Source organism: Marmota monax, unplaced genomic scaffold (genome assembly GCF_021218885.2).
Source record: "Marmota monax isolate L192 unplaced genomic scaffold, Marmota_monax_Labrador192_F-V1.1 WCK01_AAM20220418_F8-fsc00053, whole genome shotgun sequence".
Lineage (NCBI taxonomy): Eukaryota > Metazoa > Chordata > Mammalia > Rodentia > Sciuridae > Marmota > Marmota monax.
The window spans coordinates 10,819,689-10,845,984 of NW_026693153.1; the positions used below are offsets into that span (position 1 = coordinate 10,819,689).

Genomic DNA, 26,296 nt, shown 5'->3' on the forward strand with positions numbered 1-26,296 from the left:
CAGTGCCTAGAAATGAGTGCCTATGAAATCAGTGCCTATGAAATCCCTATACCTATCAGTGCCTAGAAAACAGAATTTTATTAGTATTTTGAATAAATAAATGAATTAAAGTTAAAAGTGCCAGCTGTTTATTCACAAAAATGTAGAACACTTTAATAAACCTTATACTACTGTAAAAAAATGAGTTAAAGATGATTGTATTTCTCGTGTTTTCGATTTCTACATTAAAAATGAAAAGAAACTGACATCTAGAGTAATAGGCAAATAACAGAGATTATGCTGTACTAAATGTATATGTTTGGTTATTTTTTAATCATTGAAGATGTGTTAGCTGTAAGTTTTTACTACATTTTGTACATTTTTGTAAATGAATATTTGGCTTTGGGATAGAGAATCCCTTTCCAGGGACTGACAAAAGTAAAACTATACATTCATATTTATATAATTAGTTATTCAGATGCACTTTTAAAACTTTTGAATAATCTCAGAGACCTTAAACATTTAGATAAATAATCTTTGTCACAACCAACCTGAACCTAGACATTTCCAAAAGTTGGGCCATTTCCTTAAAAAACAAAAATAATTGAAGGAATAAATAAATATCTAAATAATAGAGAAGACTATGTATGACATGAGTAATAGGATTATGTGTCACTTAATGTTTCCTTTCCTGTGCTTATTTGTACACTCCAGATTTTTGAAAATCATCATGACATACATTATCTTTATAATAATAATAAATCTTCCCATGTATGAATTTGGTTTATTACTCCACTTCTTGGGTATTTTTATGCACATCTGTTATTTTTAAAAATTCTTTTATCTATAAAAATCAAAAATATAATTAGTTTATTCTATATAAATTTAATTAGATTTATTCTTGAAAGTCACATGAATTTCTGTTTCTAGAAACTGAGTTTTAAAAATTATATTTTAATTAGTTTCATTAAGCATAAAAAGTATTGACTTTATATATTTTAATTTTGCTTACTTATCTTTATCTTGTCTGTAGATTCTATTGAGTTTTCCATATGATAATCATTGAGAAAATTACTACACCATTTAAAATGTTCCTTTGCAATTCTTGTATGTTTTATTTCTTTTCTATTTCTACTCACCCAGATAAGACTTCTAGTAAATATCTTGTTAAATTGGGTCAATAATAGTGGGTAATTCTCTTTTGTTTTTTGCTTTAAGATAGTATTTTTTCAATTTTTACACTGGTATTTGCTGCAAATTGTTGACAGGTAACTTTTATTAAGTTAAATGTATTTTTATTTTAATTGTATTTAACTAGAAGTATCTGTCATAAATGAGTTTTAAATCTTATCTAATACCTTTTGACTATCATATTCTTTTTTTTTTTATTCATGTGGCAAAATTCGCTAAAAGATGTTCTTACATTCCTAAGTATAATCCAACCTGATCAAAGTGTGTATGTGTGCATGTGATTATTTAAATAAACTTGTGTGTACATATTATCGGTGTTCTGCTATTTTATTTAGGTTTTACATTTCTCTATAAAGATAATTGGTCCACAATTTCTTTTCTTTCAATACTCTACTAGGATTTGCCAGGAAAATAGAACCAGTATGGTATAGACTCACCATGAGAAATTGCTCACATGATAATGTAACCCACAGATCTCAGGATCTGCAGGGTGAGTTGGCAAGCCAGTTGCCCAGAAGAGTTGAAGATGTTGTTTTAGTTGGAAGACTAGCATGCTCAAGACCAAGGAAAAGCCTCTGTTTCAATTCAAGTCTAAAGGCAGGAAAAAGACAATGTTCCAATTCAGAAGCTGTGAGGAAAGAAGAATGCTCCTATACTTGGGGAGAGAAGCAGCCTTTTTGCTCCATTCAGGCTTTCAATAATTGATTAAGGCCCATCCACATTGGGGAGGGTATTTTTTTTTACTCACTTTGAAAATTTGAATGTTAAATTCACTTACAACCATCACAACAGAAACTCTCAGACTAATATTTAACAAGTATCTGGGAAATCTGTGATCCATTCAAATTATAAAACTAACCACTACAAATGACTATTTATTATTACTAATATATTAAACTAGATATATTGAAATATCTGGCATTTTCTTGTACTTTAACATATTCGATCAATTTTTTAAATTAGTTAGATTTTTTTTTTTCCCTGTGTCTCTCCACTGACAATGCAGACTAGGTGCAGGGCCTGGGCTCAGGTGCATGGAATAGGCTCCCTCTGCCTCTCCTTTTTATCCAGTGTTAAAACAGAGCCTATGGTAATGAATTAGTTAGATATCATCCCTTTCTCAAACTTTTAATAAATATCACCTCAAAAATATATTCTATAGTCATGGTGTTATCTTTGTGAATAGATTCCATAATAATCTTCAATTTTCTATAACTATTTTGAATATAATCATCTTTATAATTATATATTATCTTTAAATAATAGGTTTTATTTCATAGCTAAGTATTAATCATCTTGATGAACTAGCAAATTATTTTATTTGAAGTATCTATTATTTCTTTCTATTTCATTTGTTTCTGCTTTTAAGATTATTTTGTTTCTCCTCCAATTTTCTGTTGTTCTTGACTGTTTAGTATATTAATTTTATCTTTTTTCTAATATAAGTTTTGTGGCCATTCTGTTCTAAATGTCTGTTGCTATGTTTCTCAATTTTTATAGATTTTAATTTTCTTTGAGATTTGATTATTTAACTTTTTACATTATAACTGTTTAGCTTATTAATTTTATCTTTTTTCTAATATAAGTTTTATGGCTATTTTGTTCTAAATATCTCTTCCAATGTTTTTCAAATTTTATAGCTTTTAATTTTCATTTAAATTTGAGTATTTAATGTTGTAATGTGAGTAGTTAATGTGGCATTTTGCTGTAGTGTTCGTGCTGGGGATAGAACCTGGGAAATCATGCATGCTAAACAAGCTCCCTACCACTGAGCTGTACAGCAGCCTTTACCTATGACTTTTGTAATCATTTAAATCAGACAAGAAAAGTAGTTTCAGATTTCAAGCCATAATTCTCTCTTTCTGTTATGTGTACCACAGGTGGATGAACTGCTGAAATGGAGAAGCCATAACTTTGTATTTCTATCCAATAATAATGTTTCTGTTACTCAACAGGGATCACTGCTTCCCATTCTGTGTGGTGGTCGTCTAAGAACTTCTCTTTCCATCTTGTTACCAGAGAATTGGTATTTTTAAAACTGGTCACTGTTTTCAAATGTGAAACAGTTTCAGAATCACTAATTCTTCTATATATCAAGTCACATGGCCTATATTTCTTTATATTTATAATGTATTATCTTCATAATTTATGTAATATCTTTATAGTTTATACACAATATTTATAATTTCTTCATAATTTATGTAAGATGTTTATAGTTTACACATTATCTTTATAATTTTCACTAATTCTTGGTATTGTTACAAAAATAAAATAACAATTTGAAAGCTATAAATGGGTATGTTCTAGTTTATTGTCTATCACATACAGTAGGAGTTAAGAAATCATAAAATGGGGAAAAAGAAAAGTCATATTATTTTTCAGTAACTGTTTTTTTTTATGTTGGATACTTCACTTATATATGTGTCCCAAACTTTTTATTAACAAGTGCTATATTGTTTGGCCAATGTTGTTCAATATTCCTCTTATAACCCATACATACTAGATATGGTTACACTTTTATCCTTTAATATTTATATATTCATAAATATTTTAAAAAATATATTTTTTTTACTTGTAGTTGGACACAGTACCTTTATTTTATTTATTTATTTTTATGTAGTGCTGAGGATTGAACCCAGGGCCTCACACATTCTAGGCAGTTGCTGTGCCCACTGCACCACAACTCCAGCCCTCCTTTATTTTTTGTAGAAAAATCTCCAAGAGACTCAATGGGTATTCATTTTTCAATTCTGAACAGATCAAATGGCTCAAATTAATCAACAGTGAATGTGAGTATTCATTTATCTTCAACCTCTACAGCACTGGTTGTAATGTGATGTCAGAAGTTGAAAATTCTGAAAGGTCAGTTTCTAGTTGTTTAATTTCATATTTCAGATAATGCCTTATAAGAAAGACAGAAATTCTGAGTAATGAATGTATTTTTTTTCATCATTGACTCTGGCAAACTGTCTTGCAGGCACAAATGTTATTTTCCTTTTGTCTACGCTCTGATCTAACTTAATCATAGTCTTCTCTTCTGATGAACTCATTTCAACTCCAAAGGTTTCTGCTTGTGCTGTCACAGAGCCAATATTGTTTTCTGCTAAATTGTCATGTCCTGCAAAAGGCATTTCTGCTCATTTTCTAGAGTTGCTGTAACAAAATACCACAGATTGGGTGGGCTAAATAACAGAAATTTATTTTATTTCTATTCAGCTGCCTAAGTTTGAGGTCAAAATGTTGGTAATGTTGCTTTATTCTGAGTCCTTTCTCTACCTGTAGTTTGTCTATCTTTTCATTGTATCTTCACATTGTCTTCCCTTTATGCTTTCCTGAGTCTAAATTTCCTCTTAAAAAGACATAAGTAACATTGGATTGGAGCCTAGGCTAAGGACCTCATTTTAACTGAACTACCTCTTCAAAGGCCATATCTCCAAATCTGGTCACATCCTGAGATTCTGGATGTCAGGACTTTAGCATATACATTTTACAGAAACACAATTCAGTCTATAATATCTGTCTATCTCCAATTAGAGTCATATTAATTGTTCAATATTATTGAATTGTTCAATGTTTGCTAACTCTATTTGGATTATATCCTATTATTTTGTTATAAACATATGTACCTTTCATATTTATTTGGATTCTGAATAATGTATTCATCATTTTATAATAAAGAAAAATGCACTTAGTTCAGCATCCATTTAAATACACTATGATTAAGACTTTCAAGCCATAATTCTTTATCAGTATTTTAATAATTTAATTTTATATAATAATGCTCTGACTAGAAAGATATGGCTTCCTGTTAATGTTGGTTCATAAACAGACTTATTAAGTACTTGTTGGAGATACTCTGGAATGAATGGAAAGTGTGAATTGAAAATTGTTTTAGTCAGCTATTTTATCACTTTGACCAAAACCTGATGAGAAAAATCAGAGGAGAAAAAGTTTATTTGACTCTCATGGTTTCAGACATCTCAATTCATAAATAGCCAACTCCCATTACTCTGGGCCATTGTTCATGGCAGAAGAGTATGGTGGAGGAAAGTGGCTCAGGACAGCTACCAAGAAGTAGCGAGAGGCAGTCCCCATTGACCCACCTGCTGCAGTCATACCCTACCTGCCTATAGTTACCACCTGATTAATCCCTATCGTGGAATTAATGCAGTCGTTAAGTCAAGGCTCTAATAGCCCAATCATTTTACCTCTAAACTTTCTTTCCTTGTCTCACACATGAACTTTTGGGAGACAAATCATATCTAAACCATAACAGAAATTATTTGTTTTGGAAATTCTTTCTACATTCCAAAAAATAATTATCTCATTTATATTCTATTCTTATATTCCTAAGTTATTTTGTATGGAAAATGACTATTTTCCATTTTATGAAGATAGGCTAAATTTCTGGGTAAGCTCTGTAATGTATATCCATCAATATAACTATCCATGAAAATTATATATATATATATATATATATATATATATATATAGAGAGAGAGAGAGAGAGAGAGAGAGAGAGAGAGAAAGAGAGAATTTTTTAATATTTATTTTTTAGTTTTCAGTGGACACAACATCTTTATTTTATTTTTATGTGGTGCTCAGGATCAAACCTAGTGCCCCGCGCATGCCAGGCGAGCACACTACCACTTGAGCCACACATCCCCAGCCCTAAAATTATATTTTTAAAATATTGTGGACCTATTAATGGAAACACAGACACATTCTGAGCATATTGACACATACATGCAGTTATTTAAGTTTGCTTGAAACATGTGATTGAGCTACTGAACATATCATATGTCACGTATCATCCTAGGATTATATGTGAAACATACTTTTATTATATTAATATTCTATGTGGTTTATTGTACTAACTGGAATTATGAAGTGGTATGTTTCTAACTATATACTTGTGAAGGAAACATCTAGTGTGTGTGTGAGAGAGAGTGGAATTTTAGTTGAACAGATGGCTATTGTAAGTAAAAATTAAATAATAATATTTTTTCTAAGTTATTTGAGCTATTTTATACTACAATTTTTGGTTAAGTTCCCTCCAGAAAGCAAAAAAAAAAAAAAACATTTAGAAATATAGAACAATAAAACTGTGTAGAATCATCTTTTACATGAAAAACTATATGATTTGTTCATCCCTCATTCATTCAATTAGTTACTGGAAAAATTCTGTAGTCAATGTAGGTTAAATAAAATATTGTCTCATTAACTATTATTTTGCAAAGAAAGTATTTATACAATTCAATTTCTCTAAGTATCTTTTAAGACTAAACCCTTAGGAGGAGGGAAGATGGCGGCGAGGGGAGTGCATTACCCCCGTGTGCTGCTTCACTGTGTGGGAGTGTGACAAGTCAGGACGGCTGAAGGATATCTTGTTGGGAATTTCCAGCAATAGTGGGGTGCGCCGGAACCTGGAGGAAGGATTTCCATCGCATGAGGATCGGCTACGGGGACTCAAACGCGAGAGGTTTGTCGCACGGAGGGTAAAACTGCTTATTCAGCGAATCGCCCCGCGGCTGGAGTCTGCAAGGCGCGCTGGGATAGAGACGCAGGGTTACAGCGCTGCAGTTTCTGCCAGACGCGCAAGCACCGCACTCAGGGCTGAATTCTGGGTTCGAGACGGGGAAGGAAGCGGTCCATCTCGGTTCTCCACACCGGTCAGACCACAGAGGAGGCCAGCAGCCACCATGTTGGTAAACTGACGTCACCACACCTGTTTTTGACTGACCGCAGCTCATTCAGCCATAGAACAGGTAATTTCAGGCTGCAATTCGCCTGCGGCTTGCAGACAGATTGCTAGGGTTCAGCGCCTGGGGGCTTCTTAAAATCTGATCTTATCTGAGTGAACACGGAGCGCGGGGCGGCCGAGTCCCGGCTCCCGGAGCCGTCCCGGAACCGCCCTGGCTCCGGGCTGCGGAGCCTGCGGAGGCTGCTTCTTGGACCCTGCTAATATCAGAGCAAACACGAAACACCAAGAGGCCGAGTTCCGGCTCCCGGAACTGAGCCCGCGGGGACTGCTTCTTGGAGCTTACACTTGTAGGAGCTTACACCGAGCACAGAGCGGCCGAGTTCCGGCTCCCGGAACCGTCCCGGAACCGCCCTGGCTCAGGGCTGCGGAGCCCGCGGAGGCTGCTTCTTGGACCCTGCTACTATCAGAGCATACACCAAACACTAGGCGGCCGAATTCCGGCTCCCGGAACTGAGCCCGCGGGGGCTGCTTCTTGGAGCCTACACTTATAGGAGCTTACACCGAGCACGGAGCGGCCGAGTTCCGGCTCCCGGAACTTCCCTGGACCGGGGCTGGGAGCCCGCGGAAACTGTGTCTCGGTCCGGGTCCTGCTGAGGGCAGGTCAGGACTCACCCATTGCTTGGGTTGCCTGGCAAGGGGAACGAAATGCTGCCATTCGCATAGGATACCAACATGGCAGAGATCTGATGTCAGCAGAAAGCGGTGGAGGAGAGATCTTCATCAATACCAGCGGTGACATAAGCAGTTGGTCTCCTGGTAAGGGGGGTGAGGCTCAGTCACCCGAGTCTCCTCAATTTGTCCTCGAGCCAGAGGGAAGGAGCCGGGCCGCCGCCAGCCCCCGGAGCAGGCCCAGCGGCTCGCCAGCGTGGTGACCGCGTGACCCCAATTGGAGAGGGGGCGGAGCGGAGCCGCCACCCAAACCCGCCAGGTGGGCAGACCCACGACCCAGTAGTACATGGGCGTGGTAGGAGGGGCAGGGCAGAGCCGCCCTTCGCGCTTGCAAGGTAAACAGACCTGTGACAGCCTGGCGGGTCAGGCCCAGTGGCCTGCCAGTGTGGTACACACGTCACCCCAACTCGAGTAGGGGCAGAGCAGATCCTTATCCCACGCCCGGATCAGGCCCTGCCAGTGTGGTGGTCACGTGACCCCAATTGGAGTGGGGGTGGAGCGGAACCGCCACCCGTGCCCGCAGGGTGAGCAGACCAGTGATCAACCTGCAGATCAGGCCCAGGGGTCCGCAGGCGTGGTAGGAGGGGCAGGGCAGATCCGCCGCCCGCGCCTTCAAGGTAGGCAGACCTACAACAGACCTGCGGATCAGGCCCAGGAGCCTGCCGGCGGGGTACAAATACCACCCTAATTGGAGTAGTGACAGAGCAGAGTCGCCTCCCTTGCCAGGAACAGACCCAGCATCCTGCAGGCGGGGTAGTCACGACACCCCAATTGGAGTAGGGGCAAAGCAGAGCCTCCACTCGTGCCCGAAAGGTGGGCAGATCTGCGACCGACCAGCAGGACAGGCCCAGTGGCCTGCTGGTACGACAGACACGTCACCCCAATTGGAGTAGGGGCAGAACAGAGCCGCCACCAGCTCCCAGAACAGGCCCAGTGACCTGCCGGCGTGGTAGCCACGACACCCCAATTGGAATAAGGAGAGAGCAGAGCCGCCGCCCGCACCTGCAGGAAAGATACGCAAGCAGTATGAAAAGACAAGGAAAGAAAGGACCACAAGCAATGCAGGTCAACGCAACTTTAGAAGAGGTAACAGCTGCAGCAGATGGAATGTCAGATAAAGAATTCAGGATATACATGCTTCAGATGATCTGGAGTATCAAGGAAGACATTAAACAGCAAAATCAGACAATGAAAGATCACTTCGACAACGAATTACGCAAACAAATCCAGGAAGCAAAGGATCAACTATACAGGGAGATAGAGGTTATAAAAAACAAGCAATCAGAAATCCTAGAAATGCAGGAAGCAATAAACCAACTTAAAAACTCAATGGAGAATACTACCAACAGAGTAGAACACTTAGAAGATAGAACATCAGACAATGAAGACAAAGTATTTCAACTGGAAAAGAACATAGACAGCTCAGCAAGACTGTTAAGAAACCATGAGCAGAACATCCAAGAAATATGGGATAACATTAAGAGACCAAACTTAAGAGTCATTGGGATACAGGAAGGTACAGAGCTCCAAACCAAAGGAATGAGCAGTCTATTCCATGAAATAATACAAGAAAACTTCCCAGACTTGAAGAATGAGACAGAATCCCAAATCCTAGAAGCCTACAGGACGCCGAATGTGCAAAATCATAAGAGATCCACACCTAGACACATTATAATGAAGATGCCCAACATACAGAATAAGGAGAGAATTTTAAAAGCTACAAGAGAAAGGAAGCAGATTACATTTAGGGGCAAGCCAATCAGGATAACAGCTGATCTTTCAACACAGACTCTGAAAGCTAGAAGATCCTGGAATAACATATTTCAAACACTGAAAGATAATGGGTTCCAACCAAGAATTGTGTATCCAGCGAAATTAAGCTTCAGGATGGAGAATGAAATTAAAACCTTCCACGATAAACAAAAGTTTAAAGAATTCGCAGCTAGAAAACCATCTCTTCAAAACATCCTAGCCAAAGTATTACAGGAAGAGGAAATGGAAAATAACAATGAAAACCAACAGTGGGAGGTAGGACAGTAAAGGGGGGGGGGAAACAATCAAAGAGGAAAACAAACAATGTTTAGTAACAGAAATAAACAAATATGGCTGGAAGAACAACCCATATCTCAATAATAACCCTAAATGTTAATGGCTTAAACTCACCAATTAAGAGACACAGGCTAGTAGAATGGATCACAAAACAAGACCCAACAATATGCTGCCTACAGGAGACGCATTTGATAGGAAAAGACATACATAGGCTGAAGGTGAAAGGTTGGGAAAAATCATATCACTCATATGGACTTCGGAAACAAGCAGGCGTGTCCATACTCATATCAAATAAAATAGATTTCAAGCCAAAGTTAATCAAAAGAGATAAAGAGGGACACTACATACTGCTTAAGGGAACCATACACCAACAAGACATAACAATCATAAATATTTATGCCCCAAACAATGGTGCAGCTATGTTCGTCAAACAAACTCTTCTCAAGTTCAAGAGTCTAATAGACCACCACACCATAATCATGGGAGACTTCAACACACCTCTCTCGCCACTGGACAGATCTTCCAAACAAAAGTTGAATAAGGAAACTATAGAACTCAATAACACTATTAATAACCTAGACCTAATTGACATATATAGAGTATACCACCCAACATCAAGCAGTTACACTTTTTTCTCAGCAGCACATGGATCCTTCTCAAAAATAGATCATATATTATGTCACAGGGCAACTCTTAGACAATATAAAGGAGTAGAGATATTACCATGCATCTTATCTGATCATCATGGAATGAAACTGAAAATCAACGATAAAAGAAGGAAGGAAAAAGCATACATCAATTGGAGAATGAACAATAGGTTACTGAATGATCAATGGGTTATAGAAGACATCAAGGAGGAAATTAAAAAATTCTTAGAGATAAATGAAAACACAGACACAACATATCGGAATCTATGGGACACATTAAAAGCAGTTCTAAGAGGAAAATTCATTGCTTGGAGTTCATTCCTTAAAAAAAGAAAAAACCAACAAATAAATGATCTCATACTTCATCTCAAAATCCTTGAAAAAGAAGAGCAAAACAACAGCAAAAGAAGTAGAAGGCAAGAAATAATTAAAATCAGAGCTGAAATTAATGAAATCGAAACAAAAGAAACAATTGAAAAAATTGACAAAACTAAAAGTTGGTTCTTTGAAAAAATAAACAAAATCGACAGACCCTTAGCGATGCTAGTGAAGAGAAGAAGAGAGAGAACTCAAATTACTAGCATACGGGATGAAAAAGGCAATATCACAACAGACACTTCAGAAATACAGAAGATAATCAAAAACTATTTTGAATCCTTATACTCCAATAAATTAGAAGATAGTGAAGGCATAGATAAATTTCTTAAGTCATATGATCTGCCCAGATTGAGTCAGGAGGATATAGAAAACCTAAACAGACCAATATCAATTGAGGAGATAGAAGAAACCATCAAAAGACTACCAACTAAGAAAAGCCCAGGTCCCGATGGGTATACAGCAGAATTTTACAAAACCTTTAAAGAAGAACTAATACCAATACTTTTCAAGCTACTTCAGGAAATAGAAAAGGAGGGAGAACTTCCAAATTCATTCTATGAGGCCAACATCACCCTGATACCTAAACCAGACAAAGACACTTCAAAGAAAGAAAACTACAGACCAATATCTCTAATGAACCTAGATGCAAAAATCCTCAATAAAATTCTGGCGAATCGGATACAAAAACATATAAAAAAAATTGTACACCATGATCAAGTAGGATTCATCCCTGGGATGCAAGGCTGGTTCAATATACGGAAATCAATAAATGTTATTCACCACATCAATAGACTTAAAAATAAGAACCATATGATCATCTCGATAGATGCGGAAAAAGCATTTGACAAAGTACAGCATCCCTTTATGTTCAAAACTCTAGAAAAACTAGGGATAACAGGAACATACCTCAATATTGTAAAAGCAATCTATGCTAAGCCTCAGGCTAGCATTATTCTGAATGGAGGAAAACTGAAGGCATTCCCTCTAAAATCTGGAACAAGACAGGGATGCCCTCTCTCTCCACTTCTCTTCAACATAGTTCTCGAAACACTGGCCAGAGCAATTAGACAGACGAAAGAAATTAAAGGCATAAAAATAGGAAAAGAAGAAATTAAATTATCACTATTTGCAGATGATATGATTCTATATCTAGCAGACCCAAAAGGCTCTACAAAGAAACTATTAGAGCTAATAAATGAATTCAGCAAAGTGGCAGGATTTAAAATCAACACGCATAAATCAAAGGCATTCCTGTATATCAGCGACAAATCCTCTGAAATGGAAATGAGGACAACCACTCCATTCAAAATATCTTCAAAAAAAATAAAATACTTGGGAATCAACCTAACAAAAGAGGTGAAAGACTTATACAATGAAAACTACAGAACCCTAAAGAGAGAAATAGAAGAAGATCTTAGAAGATGGAAAAATATACCCTGTTCATGGATAGGCAGAACTAACATCATCAAAATGGCGATATTACCAAAAGTTCTCTATAGGTTTAATGCAATGCCAATCAAAATCCCAATGGCATTTCTTGTAGAAATAGAGAAAGCAATCATGAAATTCATATGGAAAAATAAAAGACCCAGAATAGCAAAAACAATGCTAAGCAAGAAGTGTGAATCAGGCGGTATAGCGATACCAGACTTCAAACTATACTACAGAGCAATAGTAACAAAAACAGCATGGTACTGGTACCAAAACAGGCGTGTGGACCAATGGTACAGAATAGAGGACACAGAAACCAATCCACAAAACTACAACTATCTTATATTTGATAAAGGGGCTAAAAGCATGCAATGGAGGAAGGATAGCATCTTCAACAAATGGTGCTGGGAAAACTGGAAATCCATATGCAACAAAATGAAACTGAATCCCTTTCTCTCGCCATGCACAAAAGTGAATTCAAAATGGATCAAGGAACTTGATATCAAATCAGAGACGCGCCGTCTGATAGAAGAAAAAGTTGGCTACGATCTACAGTCAGTGGGGTCGGGCTCCAAATTCCTCAATAGGACACCCATAGCACAAAAGTTAATAACTAGAATCAACAAATGGGACTTACTCAAACTAAGAAGTTTTTTCTCAGCAAAAGAAACAATAAGAGAGGTAAATAGGGAGCCTACATCCTGGGAACAAATCTTTACTCCTCACACTTCAGATAGAGCCCTAATATCCAGAGTATACAAAGAACTCAAAAAATTAGACAATAAGAGAACAAACAACCCAATCAACAAATGGGCCAAGGACCTGAACAGACACTTCACAGAGGAGGACATACAGTCAATCAACAAGTACATGAAAAAATGCTCAACATCTCTAGCTGTCAGAGAAATGCAAATCAAAACCACCCTAAGATACCATCTCACTCCAGTAAGATTGGCAGCCATTAGGAAGTCAAACAACAACAAGTGCTGGCGAGGATGTGGGGAAAAGGGTACACTTGTACATTGCTGGTGGGACTGCAGATTGGTGCAGCCAATTTGGAAAGCAGTATGGAGAGTTCTTGGAAAGCTGGGAATGGAGCCACCATTTGACCCAGCTATTCCCCTTCTTGGTCTATTCCCTAAAGACCTAAAAAGAGCATGCTACAGGGACACTGCTACATCGATGTTCATAGCAGCACAGTTCACAATAGCAAGACTGTGGAACCAACCTAGATGCCCTTCAATAGACGAATGGATAAAAAAAATGTGGCATTTATACACAATGGAGTATTACTCTGCATTAAAAAATGACAAAATCATAGAATTTACAGGGAAATGGATGGCATTAGAGCAGATTATGCTAAGTGAAGCTAGCCAATCCCTAAAAAACAAATGCCAAATGTCTTCTTTGATATAAGGAAAGTAACTAAGAACAGAGTAGGGACGAAGAACAGGAGAAGAAGATTAACATTTAACAGGGATGAGAGGTGGGAGGGAAAGGGAGAGAGAAGGTAAATTGCACGGTAATGGAAGGAGACCCTCAGGGTTATACAGTGGAGGGGGTAGAGAGAGAGGAGGGGAGGGGAGGGGAGAGGTGGGGAGGGGGGAGGGTGGATGATGGGAAAGGCAGCGGAGCACAACAGACACTAGTATGGCAATTTGTAAATCAATGGATGTGTAACTGATGTGAATCTGCAATCTGTGTATGGGGTGAAGGTGGGAGTTCATAACCCACTAGAATCAAAGTGTGGAATATGATATGTCAAGAAATTTGTAATGTTTTGAACAACCCACAATAAAAAATTAAAAAAAAAAAAAAAAAAAAAAAGACTAAACCCTTATTGGCTAAAGCATCATTATCACCAAAATCATATGTTCTCCGTTGGTGATGAGAATTAGCTTTTACTTGTGATGTTACAGATAAAAGACAGAACTATCATAGAATGGCTCATTTTCTGGCATTTCAAATAGTTCACTACTAATATATTTGAATTTATAATTTTGATATCTGGATGGTCATAAATAGATAATAATTGTGTACTCTTTCTTGTGAATCTAATTTACAAATAATGAGAATATATCTCAAAATTTATATCTTGAACCTGAGGAAACCTTATAAATACATGCTACATTATCAAAGATAACACTGAGGCATTTAAATTACTTACTCTTTTATGGTTAAATTCTGAATTAGGATCATTTTGAAATTGTAATTTGTGGGTAGAACAGATGCAAAAGACTTGATTGAAATTAAATTGTTCATAAAAGTAATCTCAGTTGTCAAGTGATTGCTCACCCACTGAAGAGATTTTTATTCATTGCAGTGGATTTAAGACCAAGTTAAAGTGCCTAAAGAAGTACTTTAAGTACATATTTTTAAAGCATGGATATATAGCCAGGTGATTTACTCTTCTTTTAAGTCCATTATTTACCTAAGAATGAAGGCCTTTATGAAATAAATATACATGCAAATTATAATTTCTTAGGAAATAAAGATTAAAAATCTTTGAAAGTTATCGTTATTAAGGATTCAGTCTAATAATCTTTTTAAAAACTTATGTAATACAATTTATTTTATATCTAAGAATTTTCCCAATTGTCATATTTACAATTAAATCATTTTATTATGCCAAAATAAATAAAGTTTAAACTCTGTAAGACATCCTAGGAATTTGGAAAGACAGATAAACTACTTACTGGGTTCTTTATTTGAGTCTGAGGTAATTTACGTATTATTTCATTTATCATCAAAACATTATGTGAAGAATATAAAGGTCTTAAATAATAGCCAGGACCCATTCTAGCACTTCTGATGTCCAAAGTCTTTAAGTTTTTTAAAAATATATTTTATAAAGTAAGACTAAGGAAGCACATTTTGTTAAGAAAGATATAATTTTTCTTCAGAAAGAAAAAATACACTTATAGTTTGAAATATGTTATCATGTTAACAGATTAAAAAGATGAAGCACATTTTTTTACTTTCTTCTTGTTTATACAAAAAAATTAGGATTATTAATTATTTATACACAAGTGAAGGAAAGATCATCCAATCTTGTTCACAGTTCCCATTCTTTCCACTCATTTCCCCTCATACTGTGTAATCAATTTAAGTAATTTCTGATTTATCTTCTCTCTCATTTTTTGTACTAGTGGGGAGACACAACACATTTTCTTAATTCCTATTTCTCATATGAAAGCATATGATACATATTAATTTATAATTTCTTTCTGAAAAAATATCCTAGAAGTCACTCTATATGTGGTAATAGAGATCTTTCTCATTATTTTTACTGATATATAGTATTCCATTGTGTGGATTCCACAGTTTATTCAATCACTTTTATAGATATGGGCTTTTAGATTGTTTCCAAAAGGTTGCAGATAAAAACAATGCTAGAATGAGTAGCTTTGTGTCTCCACATTTTTTGTCTTTTTAGATGCGAATTTTTGAGTAAATCCCTAAAATTTCATAATAAGGAAGTATATATGCAATTGGATTAGTTTATTATAAAATTTCTCTCCTGTAGTGTTTTTGTATTTGCCTCCCCACCAGCAATATGTGAGAGTATCAGGTTTCTCACAGCCTTTCCAACAGACTATTAAGTAATTCTTTTCCATTCTCATCAACCTCATAAATTAGTTGACCCAAAGCAACAGGGTGAAGTAATTATGGACTTAAGTCTCTAAAACTGTGAACCAAAGTAAACCTATTCTCTTGGTTAGTTGATTATCTCATGTATTTGTTGCTGAAATGGAAAGTTAACAAATGCATGGTGATTGGGGGGAGTGGGAGGGTGGGAGGGGTTTGCCACAATATTTTCTGTCATTTTAAAATAACCAATATTGATCATCTCTGGCTTTTGAATAACAGAAAATCTTTTTGTTTACCTTGAGATTAGGGAGGAATTCATATGTGTTTTCTTCTATTACTTGTTTGGTTCCCTTGTTATTTTTTTTTTATTTAGATCTGTGATCCATTTGTAGTTACATTTTTCAGTATGGTGCTGAAGTATGGATCTAATTTTGTCTTTCTCCAAATGTTTAGCCAATTTGTCCCTGCATCATTTATTAAAATGTTTTTTTTGTTGCCTTAGTAACTTGAAATACCATCTTTATCATATCCTATATGATAAATTTATGTGTACTCAGACGTATTTCTCACTTTTATTTCTGTTCCAAAGGTCTGTCCCAGTGCTATATAGTTTTGTCAATAGAGCACGCAGCATAATAGTTTTTTATATTGATCCAGTTTGTTCAATGCATCAATAGTTTGACTTTTTTTTATGCCCAATAGTACTTCCTAGTAAGAATATATTGTGTGTTACACATTAGATATAAGGTGTCCCCCCAAAACACTTGTGTACGACAATGCAAGAAAGTTTAGAGGTGAAATGAGTGAGTTGTGAGAGCCTTACCCTAATCTGTGCATTAATCCCATTAGATACTGATTAACCAAGTTGTTAGGCAGATATGGTGAGCTTGGAGGAGATGGGTTGCTGTTGATCATACCTTTGGGGTTTATATTGTGTCCTTGTTGAGAAAAGCCTCTCTCTGCTTCATGATACCATGTCCCCAGCTGTTTTCCTTAGGCACACACTTTAACAATTTATGATCTGGCTCATCTCTGGCCCTGAGGAATGGAGTGGATTGTCTAGTGGTTGAGACCTCTGAAATTGTGAGACTCAAACAAAATAAACTTGTCCTCCATAAAATAGTTCTTGTCAGGTCTTTTGATCACAGTAGTGAAAAAAGCTGACTAAAAAATATTGCTTACCTATTTTGATGGATTATTGAAGTGTTTCCAGGATTGGTTATGTTGTGAAGCTATTAGGAACATTCTTGTAAAAATCATTCTGTGGACATATATTTTAAAATCTGTTGGATACATATCTAGGAATAGAATGACTAATAATGTCTGATTATCTATCCTATGTTAGTAATTGTTTTTAAATTTTGTAAGAAACTTCTGGATTTTTGCCAGATACGGGTTACCATTTTATTGTCCCACTGATGATATATGATAATTCCTTTTATGCCACATCCTTGCCAATACTTGGTGATATGAAATTAATCTGCTTTTACTTCTTGTTTTTGCAATGTATTTGAGACCTTATTGTGGGGTTATTTTTCATTTCTCTCATAATAAATTATGCTGAACATTTTTCTAATGTTTATTGATAATTTATACGTCTGACTTAATCTACTATTAAAATATCTTTTCATTGTTGTGTATTTTGGTTTTTAAATATTGATGTATATAGGAATCTTTACATATCTTGGATGCCAACTTTTGATGGTTATATATTATGTGAACATTTTTTCTAGTCCTTGGATTTTCTTTCTTTTTTCTTAATGTTTTCTTCTGAAGTCATTACTTTGCGGCTTCCTTATGGACCCTTGCATAACAATGATAACTAAGATTTTCCTACATGTTTTTTTTTTTTTTCTAAAAGTATAGGTGGTTATCCTTTTTGTTGATATTTCTAAAAAAAAAATTTCTTTTCCTGTTACAGAATTGTTTTTTGTTCTTTTTAGTTAGACATTACAGTAGAATTTATTTGGACAAATCATACATACATGGAGTATAACTTCCCATTCTTTGGTTGTACATAATGTGGAGTTACACTGGTTATGTACTCATATATGAACATAGGAAATTAATGTCTAATTCATTCTACTGTTTATCAAATTCCATCCTCCTCCCTTCCCCCCACTTACTTCTCTCCATCCCCCCAACCTATTGTGAGTCAACATCATATTGGTTTTTTTGGTATTGGCTTTGTATGATAGTCTCCATTTCCATCCAGTTATGGGAAGAATGGCATAATTTGATTCTTCTTTATAGCTGAGTTATATTCCATTGTGTATATGTACCACATTTTCTTTATCCATTCATTTGTTGAAAGGTACCTACACTGGTTCCATAGCTTGGCTATTGTGAATTGACCTGCTATAAATAGTGATGTGGCTGTGTCACTGTAGTATGCTGATTTTAAGACCATTTTATATGCCAAGGAGTGGGATAGCTGGGTCAAACAGTGGTTCCATTCAAAGTTTTCTGAGGAATCTCCATACTGCTTTCCAGAGTAGTTGTACCAATTTGCAGTCCCATCAGCAATGCATGAGTGCGACTTTTCCCCTCCATCCTTGTCAACATTTATTGTTAATTGTATTCTTGATAAATGTCATTCTGACTGGAGTGAGATAAAATCTCAGTGTAGTTTTAACTTGCATTTCTCTAATTGCTAGAGATGTTGAACATTTGTTCATATATTTGTTGACCAATCATATTTCTTCTTCTGTGAAGTGTCTATTTATTTTCCTTGCCCATTTATTGATTGTATTACTCATTTTTTGGGTGTTAAGTTTTTTGAGTTCTTTATTTTAGTAGTGTCTATGGTGATATTTCCTTTTCCATCACAAATTTTAATAATTTGAGTTTTCTTTCTTTATCAGCTTGGCTAAGAGTTTATCAGTTTTATTTATTTTTTCAAAGAATCAATTTTTTATTTCATATATTTTTTATTTTCTTTTGTTTGCAATTTCATTGATTTCAACTCTGATTTTAATTTATTTCTTTCTCTAATTTTGGTGTTGATTTGTTCTTCTTTTTCCATGGCTTTGAGATGTAACATTAGTTATTTTGTTGACCTTCTGTACTTCAAATGAATAAACTCAATGCAATGAACTTCTCTATTAGCACTGCCTTCATAGTGTCTCAGAGATTTTGATATGTTGTATTGCTATTCTCATTTGCATCCCAAGTATTTTTTAACTCAATCCTGATTTCTTCTGCTGTCCACTTGTCATTCAGTATCACATTAATTAGTCTCCAGTTGTTAGAGTAGCTTCTATTCTTTATTTTACCATTGATTTCTAATTTTATTCCATTATGATCTAATAGAATACAAGGTATTATCTCTGTTCTTTTGTATTTTCTAAGAGTTGCTTTGTGGCCAAAGGTAGAGTCTATTTTAGAAAAGCATCTGTGAGATGTGAGAAGAAATTGTATTCAGTCATTGATGGATGAAATATTCTATATATTTCTAGTAAGTCTAAATTAAAAATTGTATTTTTCAGTTCTATAGCATGTTTATTTAATTTTTGTTTGGAGAATATACCCAGTCATGAGAGAAATGTGTTAAAATTATTGTGTTGTGGTCTGTTTGCTTCTTGATATTGAGAATTGCCCACGTCTTGTGTGGGGAGAGAATGGGTAACCATCAGAAGTGTAGGTCAGCTGAAAATAAAAGCAATGAAAGTATCATTAGAAAATAAAGATGGAAAACTTGGGAAATTAATTGAAGTAGGGGCTGTACAGGTGGATAGTTCTGATGGTTCTTATCCTAACAAAGAGAAATGCTTGTAAATGCTTTATTAACAAAAGCACACACCAAAGGAAACTTTTTCAGGAAAACAGAATTAGAATGGGGAAAACAGGTTGTTTGGTGCTTAGCAGGATATGCCTGTCTCTGGGAAGTTGTGTTTGAGCCTAGGGTTGTGAACTAAGGCAGGGTGCTAGTGTGAACTGGGCTTTCTTGAACTGGGGAATTTCACCTAAAAGTTCCCAGAAAAGCAGCCTCCCTGCCTTAATGGCTCAAACAAAATCTATATCTCATAAGTGGTTCATGGGTCGTTTGATGCACAGAGATGCTTCACTCTTTGGTGCATAAATATTTACGATTGCTGCCTTGTTGATATAATTCCCATAAGCAGTATGAAATGTAATTCTTTATCCTTTCTGATTAACTTTGGCATGAAGTTCACCTCATCTGATATGAGAATAGAAATCCTTGCTTGTTTATGAAATCAATGTGAATGGTATGGGTATTTTTGTGATCCTTTTACCTTCAGTCTGTAGATGTCTTTGCCTATGAGGTAAGTACAGCCTTTGAGAGACAGAATATTGTTTGGTTGTGTTTTTAATCCAATCTTTATATCTTTTGATGGACGAGTTTAGACCATTTACATTAAATGTTATTATTGAGATATGATTTTTATTCCCTGTCATTTTTATTTATTTTTGGTTTTTAATTTGAATTAGCTTCTCCTTTGATTGACTATTCTTTTATTGTCATTCCTCCCTTTGCTGATTTTCACTTTTATTTTTCATCTCTTCTTTTTTATTGATTTTATTTTTTTAAATACACTACAGAAGAATGCATTACAATTCTTATTATTCATATAGAGCACAATTTTTTCATATCTTTGTATGTAAATTATGCATTTCTTCTTCATGAAATATTTTATTGAGTATTTTTTGTAGGTTTTATAGTTGTGTATTACTTTAACTTTTGTTTAGCATGAAATGATATGTTTTTTTGTGATCCTTTTACCTTCAAATTATAATAGTTCAGGGCTTGATATATATTAGTTCAGGGATTGATAAGTATTATCCTAAGACATAGCTTTGAGGATCTAGTTTGACATCCCAAATTTCTATTATCCTAAGACATAGCTTTGAGAATCTAGTTTGATATCCCAAATTTCTTGGAAGTTCTGGTCTCTTAACATCTTTATTTTCAGGATTCTCTATTTTGTCTTCATGGCCAAAACTGTATCCTCCAAATGGTCCAGTTTGGGGTAATGATTTCCATTAAATTTTTAATTTGATTTATTGATTCCTTCATTTTGAGGATTTCTGCTTGATTTTGTTTTCAGAAATTCTATCTCTTTATTGAAATGATCTTTTGCTTCCTTTATTTTCTCTCTGATATTATTCCTTACATCATCCTTTATCTTGCAGATTTGTTTAACTATGTACATTCTAAACTTGTTCTCTGAAACTACTTTCATTGTCTTGGTAATGGTTTATGTAATCCGGTATTTTGGTTTGGGATATTTTTTTTTCTCTTGCTTTTTCATGTTGTTGTGTGTCTACCTACTAACAGTATGGATATGAGGCAGGAGAGTTTCTATCCTATAGATATATCATTTCCCTGAAGTTTACTAGTACCTCACCATTTATGGGGAGACAAATAATAACAATAATCATTGCAAACAATATATAGCATCAAACAAATATTTCCTGCTATAACATCTACAATGTTAATTGTCAGAATAAATAGAAATGATATAATCAGTTATTGTCTACAATAAAAACAGCAAGGTTGCAAAATGTTTTACAATTTCAAATGCTGGACAGGGAGAGAACAGAAATGATGAATGATGTGGTGATTATGAGGGAGGAGGTGAGAGGATGGAAGTAAAAAATAAAGGAAGAGTAAAAGAGAGAAAGAGATTCAAGACAAACAGATAAGTGGGAGAAAAAAGTACATAAAGTTAAAATTTTAAAAATTAAAAATAAAAAGAATACAAAACAAAACTAAAATATAATAATCAAACATCCTAGTCATCAATAAACTGATCTGTGAAAAATAATTGGTTTCAATAATTCTAGAAATTAGAAAAAAACACAAATATAAATATGTATAAGTATCTGTGAGCCATTAAGATCACAATTAAGCAGAGAAAAGAAGAAAGGAAAAAAAGATCTCAATGAAAAGAATTGTTTCTATTGTAGTTCAAAAGATTCTCAGCTTCCTTTCTTAGTAGTTAGGTGGGGTTGTGTGGTACGTGATACTTGCTCCACCCTCAGGGTAAGGTTGCTAGGGTGAGGGTGGTAGTCCTCTAGATGAAACTTTTGGAAGGGAGGGTTTATGCTTAGGTAGGCTCTAGGCTCTTTAATGGATACTGATTGCTCTGAAGATTCTGAATCAGCATACCTCCAGGACCCAACAATTTCGAGTCCATCCTGCAAGACCGCACCCCAGGGTCTCCACTGGGTTCCATTCATGTGGTGGAGGAGCCAATTCTTAGTCCACTATGTCAACTGCACATCCAAAGTTTCCTGGTCTTAAGTTCAGTCTCTAAACTCATTCTCTCCTGCCTCTGTCCTTTTAAATTCCCAGCCAGGGGCCTCTCTCCAAGCCAGTTCTACAAGCAGCCAAATTAAAGTTGGAGGAGGAGAGCCTGGTGGGTTTCCATGACTAGTTCTCTCCTGTGTGAAACTCTCTCCACATTTCATTTTCGCCTGGTCACTTAGGCATATTCTATGTTGTACAGTGAGTATTTGCCAGGCCTGTATTCTGTGTTCAAAACTTATCTTCATTTTGAGAAGGAACCTAGAATAGGTGTATTAAAGATTACTGATTTTTTTTTCCTTTGTAATACTGATACTTTTACATTTTTAATAAATATTTCACTTTTAAATTATTTTGCATATATTTTGGTAAATATTTAAATGACATATTTAATGAAAATAATTTAAATTAATTTTCATAGATAATACTACTAAATTCTCTTATAGTTAATATTCAAATATTGTTTTATAATACAGTAAAATATTTTCAGGATGATTTTAATAAAATATATGAAAATATTAATAGCAAAATTAACCCTATTTTTCCGTACTTAATAGTTTATAGACATTTAATCTATTAACAGATATTATTAACTGATAATACCTGTGATGATTATGAAAAAAATGAACATTACAGAAATAACTGAAAAGAGAAAAACTGATGTAATAACAAAAAAATCCCCATAAATGTCAAGAGCTAGAATTTTACTCATTTGTACATCAGATTAAAATCAATAAATATGGGACTGGGGTTGTGGCTCAGCGGTAGAGTGCTTTCCTTGCATGTGCAAGGTCCTGGGTTTGCTCCTCAGCACCACATAAAAATAAATAAAATAAAGGTATTTTGTCCAACTACAACTAAAAAATAAATATATATATATATATATAAAACCAATCAATAAATATATTTTATTCAATATTAACCTAGCGGAAGTTTGAAAATAGGCATAGGTTTTTATGTGCTTTAGAAATGGTAGGCTTATATGTTTTACTTAATACTGTAGTTTTGCCACTACAGTAGAAAATATAAACTACAACTTTTCAAATTTAGACTACTCTTCACTTTGTAATGCAGATACACCTTTGGTGTAGTATGTGTGTTCTCTGAACAATATACCCTAAATTTTAGAAGGAATCCTAGCTTACCATAAAAAAAAGTCTGAAAATATTGGCTCTTCCTATTGTTACAAAATCAGATTTGGGAGAAGGAAGACATTTTGGTGACGGGTCAATGGAGATGCCAGAAGTTGGTACTGTTGTCTCAGATGGGATGCAATGATGCTATTTCTGAGATTGTTAGAACTGGATCCACTTCTGTTGTTGGTTTCATCTGTTGCTACTAGGAGAATGCATTGCTAATGTGACTCATTAGGAACAGTAAGGCAATAATGTACACTGTTTTCTTCCTTTACTCTTCTAATCTGCTTGAGAATTCTTAATTCATAGAGTGTAACAGAGCCAACTATTCCTTTAACCAAATCTATTTATCCCTTTATAGAATTTGTACTTGCAGATATCATATTTTACATATAAATTCACATATATAATTTTGTCCACTTTTTCTTCAATATTATATAAGCCCCAACATGTTCTTTCTTTTACTCACTGCTCTTTCTTGACTAACTTGAAAAATAAGATGCATCTCTAAGTGTTTAATAAGCATTTGTAAAGTAATGAAGAATGCATTCCATGTAGCTTTCTTTGATGCCATTTCTAAATCCTGGAATCCATCCCTTGCTTATAACATTCCCTGTCTGTGTAGTCTTTGACCTGTTGCTGAATTTTCAGTTCCTATACTATCTTTTCCCATAATGGAAGATAAAGTTATTTTCCTTACCCTCAATTCACCTTCAGTAATGAGTTATTTAACTAACTTATCTATAAAGCCTATGTAAGAATGATTGAATAATGATTTTGTGTATATATGAACTATTATTTATAACATTGCTTAATTATAGTGTCTTACAGTTGATAAGATCATTAAAACAAAGATTTTTTTCCCCAGATTTTACTTTTTGATAAAAAAAATTTCAGTGACTTGGCCCTTTATGTTTTATATTACTGTAATAATCTCATAAAATTTTAAATAAATTTAAATAGATTGCATTCTTGTAATTTAATGAATGAACCCACTCGTTTCAGAAATCCAATGTGTAAAATCCTACAATTATAATTTTATTGTTTCTAATATTAGACATTTTCCCTAGATATATAATTTGTATTCTAATTAATAAATCATTTCCTCCCTCTGAAATACTCAAAACACACTTCTCCATTAATCATAAGATGTTTTGACAAGTTCATATTTTATGAGCTGAACTGAATCCACAGTGCACCAGGATCTATAAAGGAAGGCATTCTCTGTGGGGGCCCATATATTTCAAATAATGGTGGCATAATTTATTCTTTTCCACTGTGAGAAGATATCCTGGCACTACTACTAACCAATGTATAAAACACTGAAACAGGCAAGTTGACATTTTTACAAGAGTTCTATGATCCCATAATTTTTTTCCTTGGCAGTACTTCTGCTACAGATCTTTTAAAAGTCCATTTTTTTTTCTTTAAATAGTTGCTTCTCCTTAACCTATTACTATTATTGGAACATAAAAAAATGTATAAATATTTTTGTCCTTTTTCTGCAAGGTCTGTTGGGAGTTGGTAAATGGTAGTAGAGTTAATAATGTTGCAACATTTCTTGGTTGGAAAATGGTAAATAAAAACACTTTTTATCTATTTCTAAAACTTCTGTATTTATTGAGGTCAGAAGAAAATATTGAATCTAATTAATTTTTTTTCTTTTTTCCTTTGGGGTAAGGGGAATGAATACTATTATGTTTTAGTAAAATAAAGAATTATCAATGAGAAATATTTTAAAATTAAAAATATGCTAACACAATCACCTGTATGTTATCATGGCTTAAATTATACACTAGCATACTACAGAGAATACTTAAAAGTATTATGGTGTCACTTGCTGCTGGCTTCACACCTTCTCTTTCACCTTTGAGTGGTGTAGATTAGAGGATTTATTTCATCTCAAAATATGTATTACTGTCTAATAATAATAAGACATAGTCATTTGCATTTCCTGCCTTTGACAGATAAATATTTGATGAGGCTCATTATAAAGCAGATAAGCAAAATGGTATAATATTGAACAGAATAAAGAGCTATTAACTAAATAAATTCTGAATTAGTTAACATTTGTTTGATTGAGAGAAACAGGAACAGTTTTCCAGAGGGGTACTTGAGTTAGGATAGGCCTAGGAAAGGCAGAATTGTTGGCTGGATGCAGTGATGCAGGATGTGTAAATAGTGGGGTATTAAAGGAGGTAAGTATGGTAAAGGGGGTGATCGTTATAATGAGCTCTGGCAGAGATGATATCCAGCTGTGACAAGGTACAGTGTGAGTAGAGGGAAATGGATTTTATCTGATCCAATGTAGGAAATAATTTGTAAAGGAAACGTAATAACAAAAGCCATTTGACTAGGAAAATAAAACAGTGGTTCCATTAGACATCAGAGGACATGGAAAAATGATCTTAAATATGTTCAAAAAAGAGTTGGAAATTATAAATCTGGGATTTGGGAAGATAAGGAAATGATTTGTCAATTCCAACAAAGCTAATGTTTAAATTTAATAATTGTTGGGTAAAGATTTAAAGAGAAAATTTTAAGATTTTTTTTTAGTTATTCTTTATTCCCAAACTATTGTATCTCTTGTTTTATTTACTAAATTACTTTGTACTTTATTTACTGCACTTACCCTTGTTTGTTTTGTCCTACATTATTTGCAAATTCAATACACAATTCTATGTGTCTGAATGTCCCTTGGGGGACGAGTCATTTATTCAACTTTTTATTTCTTTGGTGCCTTTAGTAATGTTTTACACTTAAAAAGATGTGACAAATATTTATAGAGCAGAATTGAAAGACAAATTCAGCTCACCTTGAATTCACTAATAAAATCATCAAGGTGGAGGGAAGGACAGGGAAAGGTTGATCAATGGGCATCAAGTTATAGGAATAAGAAGTTTTGGTGTGCTGTTACTCAATAGAGTGACTATACATAATGATAATGTATTGTAAATTTCAATATAGCTAGAAGAAAGGAATTTGAATGCTTTCAGTATAAAAAATGATAAATGTTTGAGTAAATATATATGTCTATCCTAATTTCAATGTTGCTTTGTGAATACTTGGATTGAAACATCACATGGTGCCCAATAAATATACATTGCATTTTTTTACATAAAAATCTTCAAAATTTTAAAAAACCTTCAGTGTACCAATAATTTTATCTTGATTGTATCAGACCAACATT

At 34.6% G+C, this 26,296-nt stretch overlaps 1 pseudogene; it reads right to left on the bottom strand.

The window, feature by feature from the left end:
* Positions 1 to 2,151: 2,151 nt before the first annotated feature.
* LOC124100088 (small nucleolar RNA SNORA51) lies at positions 2,152 to 2,271 on the bottom strand (annotated as a pseudogene).
* Between the last annotated feature and the right edge of the window lie 24,025 nt (positions 2,272 to 26,296).